Below are 6,000 nucleotides of genomic sequence, written 5' to 3' on the forward strand. Positions count from 1 at the left end.
CAGTGGGAATTACACATTACAAAACAATTAAAACAAGCTTTCCCGTTCAGCCATTGTTATGCAACCGGATCACTGACGCTGTGATGAACACATTTATAGCACAAGTGATGGACTATGGTCTTTGATGTTCCATGAATACACATGACAGTTCAGTCTTTTCTCTATGACGCAACAAAATCCAGGACATACTGATTACAGCGCTCCAGCAGCCAAACAAATGACCAAAGTGACCATGAATACTCGGAACTGCATGTACATTTACTTAAAGGTGCTGGATGCAAGTTTGCCATTTTATACTCACTACTGCCACCTCAGGCCATACGTGTAACTGCAGCTTCTATATTAAGCCTGTGCGTGACGGCACTTCGGACCCGAATTAACACCTTTTTGAGTGACAGTGCAGGATTTTAGAGGCAGTTGTGGTGAACAGGTCTGGCCTCATTCTACACATTAGGACAGGGGTAGGCAACGTCAGGCCCGGGGGCCAAATTCGGCCCTTCAGTATAAAACCTATGGCCCCCAAGAGAATTTTGAAGAAACATTATTCATAAATCAGAGACCAGATATGTGAAAAGGACTCTAAAATGTGTAAAATACTGTCAATATTTTCACATTTCCCAGAAAAACACCCGATTAGGTCATATATTATGTGCAAAACTTATATTTGTAGAAAAAAGGTGCTTTACTTTGGGCTACAATAGTGAGTTTTGGCCCTTGGTGTTTTGGCATTCAAGAAAATCGTCCCTCCATGACACAAAGTTGCCTACCCCTGCATTAGGACATGGCTGGAACATGTAGGGGGAGGAAAATACATTGTTTTAACGTTTTTAAACTCTGTATAGTCCCTTTAAGTACAGCACTTCAGTGGAGTTTTTAAGGATTTGTATTTTTATTAAGAACGTTCTACTTTTTCTCCACAACATTTGAAACATACAGTAGATATAAGGCTCCAAAGTGATTTTTGCTCAATTTAAAAGCCTAAGTGATAATGCACACTCTCTGAACAGTAGGTGGCACACTGTGTAGATGCCACTGACCCACGACAAAGAAGAAGGATTGACCCTGCCGTGTTGCCGTACACGGTTTGGAAATTCGGGTGCAATTTTCATGTTTTTGAAGCCACTTCAGCCACTACTGGACATTTCTCACACGACTGTAACGCTTCTATTTCCTCCATTGTGAAGCAGCGCATAAAGGCACAATGTTTTCGACGGGACGTAGCCGGCGCCGTCCCGAAGCCAAGACTGACCATTCCGGGGGATATTAATGTCTATTGACCAGCGGTAATAGCTTTCCCTCTCCCCAGCCCCGAGGTTGTTCCAATTTAGCCCTGTCCCATCGAGCTCCTGGACACCCCCCGCCTCCCCCCCTTCCCCACAAATAAATAACACGGTGTGGCTCGGAATAGGTCGGTGATACTAATACCTTTCTTTCCAACATAGATCTCTATAAACATGCCATCAAACAAGGCTGAGGCGGTCTTTTAGCAGCCTCGCTCGGAGCTCCGCCGCCTGCCTCCTCTCTCGGCTGTTTTGAGCAGCGAGCTTCTAAATTATCGATAACGTGGAGCAAGAAATAGACTATGGAGCGGCCACGGGCTTAGCTGAAGCTATAGTGGGGGTGCACATAAGCGATAAAACTGTATTTTGAGATGAGTTGGCTTCGTTTAAAAAACATGGGAGCCTGCTGGGTGGTTGATACAGGTTAATGCTTTTGAATTCCCTAATGCTATACTTTCAAAGCCACCAACGCAAAAGAATCCACGCACACTCCATCAAACAGAGGAATGGCGGGGAATTCCGATATAATCAGAGCAAATAGCGCTTCGACAAAGTTACGCAGTAAAAATAGTCGAGCAATATCGGGAAAGATTCAAGATCATTTGATGCCTGTTTGAATCCAAGTAGATGCTTCTTTTGTGACATTCATGGACTTGATTTTAGCACAATTTAACGCTTTTTAAAGCCCAGCGGAAAGTCTAAATTAAGACTAAACCAAGTAGGAACCAGGACTAAGGCAGCAGGACAACAATTTCAGCCAAAGCTGCAGTTGGATGCGTTTCAGACCCCAATATTTGGATTTTCGATAAAAATTACGCAGTAAAAATAGTCTATTGCTCGAGAAAGATTGAAGCAGATTTGATGCAAGTTTGATGCAAGATTTGGACGCATTTTAACACTTTTTACTGCCCGCGGAAAGCCAGTCTATAGGGCTAGACTAAATTAAGAACAAACCTAGTAGGAACCAGGACTTAGGCAGCAGCAATTTCAGCAGTTTTGGATATTCATATCTTCAACAAAATTATGTAAAAACAGTAATTATTTTTTGAGAAAGATTCAAGAAGATTTTATGCAAATTTTAGTCCAAGTTCATGCTTTTTGTATGACTTTTGAGGCCTTGATGTTGGCATATTTTAACGTGATTTAATGCCCGCAGAAAGCCTGCGAGTGTAAAGCATCAGCACCAGGAACCAACCAACCAACCAGGACTAAGGCAGCAGGACAACAATTCCAGCCAAAGCTACATGGATGTGTTTTAGACCTGCATATATGTATTTTCTACAAAGTTATGCAGTAAAAAATAGTCGAGCAATGTCATTATTGTTTGAGAAAGATTCAAGAAGATTTGACGAAAGAATATGCTTTCTGTGTGACATTTAAGGTCTAGATTTGGGCACATTTTAATACTTTTAATGCTCCATGGAAACCCTGCAAGTGTAAAGCATCAGGGCGAGACTAAATGAAGATTAAGCTAAAACAGCAGGACAACAATTCCAGCCAAAGCTGCAGTTGGACGTGTTTTAGAACTTCATATTCATATATAGGCTGTGTATTTTTCGACAAAGTTATGCAGTAAAAACAATCATTATTTTTCAAGAAAGATTCAAGAAGATTTTATGCAGATTTTAATCCAAGTTCATGCTTTTTGTATGACTTTTGAGGCCTTGATGTTGGCATATTTTAACGCTTTTTAATGCCCCGCATGTCATTCATTTTCAGGAAAGATTCAAGAAGATTTGACGCAAGCTTGAAACCAAGAACATGCTTCTTTTAATGACATTTAAGGCCTAGATTTGGGTGCATTAAATCGCTTTTTAATGCCCGGAATGCTGGTCTAAACCAAGAAGGAACCAGGACTAAGGCAGCAGGACAACAATTTCAGCCAAAGCTGCAGTTGGATGTTTGTTTTCAGACCTTCATATATGTATTTTCGACAAAGTTACATAGTAAAAAATAGTCTATTTTTCGAGAAAGATTCAAGAAGATTTGACGCAAGTTAGAATCCAAGTGCATGCTTCTTTTATGACATTTAAGGCCTAGATTTGGGTGCGTTTTAATGCTTTTTAATGCCCGGAAAGCCAGGCTACACTAGCCTGGGAAAACCCATGATGCTGTGTTTCGATATACGGAAGCTTGTAGTTTGTTTACGGATAAAGAAATGTTTTTTAAAAGTTTATTTACAGATCCAACATGACAGCAGAGACTCCATCTTTTGATCAAGCTTTAGACCGTGTTCTGAATAGTTTAGCTTGAAAGTTTACAGCGGTTACGTCACACGTCATCCGATACGATTGATACACATGTGATAGACATTCGTAGCGCCCAATAAACGGCTCTGGACGATGAATTGGTGGTCCCCAGACTAAATATCACTTGTGATGTTTTGTCTGTCAACAGCCGGGCTAAGGCAACACTACAGCTAGACTAAATTAAGACTAAACCAAGTGGGATTAAGACAGCAGGACAAAAATTTCACCCAGGGCTGCAGTTGGATGTGCTTTAGAGCTTCATATATGTATTTTCAACAAAGTTATCCAGTAAAAACAGTCTTCTTTTTTTTTTTAGAAAGATTCAAGAATATGTTCTGCATATTTTAATCCAAGTTCACGCTTTTTGCATGACTTTTGAGGCCTTGATGTTGGCATAATGTAACGCTTTTTTAATGCCCCGCGGAAACCCTGCAAGTCTAAAGCATCAGGGCTGGACTAAATTAAGACCAAACCAAGCTCCGGGACTGGAGAGGATCAGCCGGACAAAAACACAGTGGCTAAAAAAAAAAAATGCAAACTGGTGTTTCCAAACGTCTATGCTCTGGGGTGGGGTACCGTGGGTGCGCGTGTGGGCGGGTGAAACGAGAAAACGGGGGGCCCATTACGTACGTCTTACGCACGCCAACCTGTCTCCCCTCTCCCCCCCCCCCCCCTTTCCCCGTCCATCCCCCGCGCGCGTTATCGGCGTCCGTCCCCACGTCCATTCGTCTTGTGGCTAAAAAGTTAATCACCTGCGACGTACACGGAACGCGCGGCGGTGCCATGTTTCCCCACAGAGTCAGCCATACACACATACATGCACCGCCTCATCATCATCACCATCATCTCCTCCACCTCCTCCACACGCGAGCCGCTACACGTCCCGAGCTGCAAGGGGGGGCAAAAAAAAAACAGGGGACCGTGTACAGCCTGTGTACGACTAGCGGTGTTAGCGGTGCAACACTGGAGGAGAAGAAGAAGAAGAAGAAGAAGAAGAAGAAGAAGAAGAAGAAGAAGAAGAGGAAGAGGAAGAAGATGCACGAATAATATGCATTAAAATTTCATTGGGGGGGGGGGGGACAGACACGCGCTGCACGATGAATTTGGGGCAAAGCTACAGAGCGGTGCAGCTGTGGGGGGAAAAAGCGGGGATGCACCTATGGAACGATCAAAAGGAAACGGATCGTGTCCCACAAAAGCAGCAGAAGCCCGTGTTGCTTCTCTTCTTTTTTTTTGTTGCTTTTTCCACCCCCCTCCTCACCTGGAATCGATGCGCGGTCCGGTCCGGTCCAGCGCCGTGTCACGCCGCGTTACCGTCGCGTTGAAATTTACGAGGCTCAAAGCAGGTTTTTTTTTTTTTTTTTTTTTTTGCTTGCTCAGAGGATGCGGGCACAGGCAGAGCGAGGCGGCAGTAAAAGGAGCAGCAGCAGCGGCGGCATCCCACCCCTTTTTTTTTTAGGCTCTCTCCTCTCCGTGTAAACCCTCGCGGACGGGATGCCACAACCGGGAAGGGAAGGAATAAATGAACACTGTAGTGCGTAGACCTGTCCCTCCCCTCTCCTCTCTCTCTCTCTCTCTCTCTCTGTCTCTCTCTCTGTGCGCGTGAGTCTCTCCCCCCCCCTTCGCTTTTCGTGTATAGTCTTCTTCGTCTGTTAGTGTTTTTTCCACCAGTTTCACTATCTCTTCGCCCCCTCCCTCCTTCCTCTGCCTCCTCGCTCCCTCCCTCTCTCTCTCTCTCGTTTCACTGTGCTCGGAATACTAATACAGCGTCTATGTAAAGAAGCGGCGCTAAACACACCGCTACTGTAGCCGGTGTTCGATAAGTATCGAGGCGGGAAAGTATCGCGATAAACGATGTTTTTGGCTCTGACGATACGAGACATGGTCAAGTCCAGTGTTAATTTCGTCGACTAAAATATTTAGTCTTAATTTTAGTCAAAGTGTCATTTTTGAAAGTTTTTCATGAGACTAAAACCAGATATTTTAGTCGACTAAAATGAGACTAAATAACAATGAAAAGGAGAGACTAAAATCATCCAAACTTCTATTGACCGTCTGAAAGAGCCTCATATCATGTAAATCAGGGGTGTCCAAACTTCTTTCATGGGGGGCCACATATTGGAGCGTACACGGGGTAAAGGGCCATGGATCGGTGGTTAGTTCCACGAAACCCTCGAGTAGCAGAGGTTTAAATTGTGCCTCATGCCTTTATTTATGCTTAAAACCTTAATGCCAGCTCTGTCTCACAATAAAATGCTAGTTGTTAGGTTAGAATTGTGTAGAATTATTACATATTAAATAAAAAGGACTATCTCTGATGATGTGAACCGATTCAGCACTTTGGACACCCCTGATGTAAATTCACTGCCAAAGGATCAGCTCTGAGCTTTGTTCGTGTGGAGCAGCTCCATGAAGCAGAGGAACAAGATGAAATATGATTTTAATGAATATTGTCAATGCAAAACTAGACT

General features: G+C 43.5%; 1 protein-coding gene across 1 annotated transcript in view; it reads right to left on the reverse strand.

Moving 5' to 3' along the window:
- The window catches only part of syt3 (synaptotagmin III), a 180,405-nt gene extending 175,231 nt beyond the window's left edge, over positions 1–5,174 (reverse strand). The window contains exon 1 of the mRNA XM_079564459.1: positions 4,791–5,174. The gene's annotated coding sequence lies outside the window, so the exon portion shown is untranslated. The remainder of the gene's footprint in view (positions 1–4,790) is intronic.
- Positions 5,175–6,000: the final 826 nt, after the last annotated feature.

This window comes from Gobius niger, assembly GCF_951799975.1.
Source record: "Gobius niger genome assembly, chromosome: 10".
NCBI classification, from domain to species: Eukaryota; Metazoa; Chordata; class Actinopteri; order Gobiiformes; family Gobiidae; genus Gobius; species Gobius niger.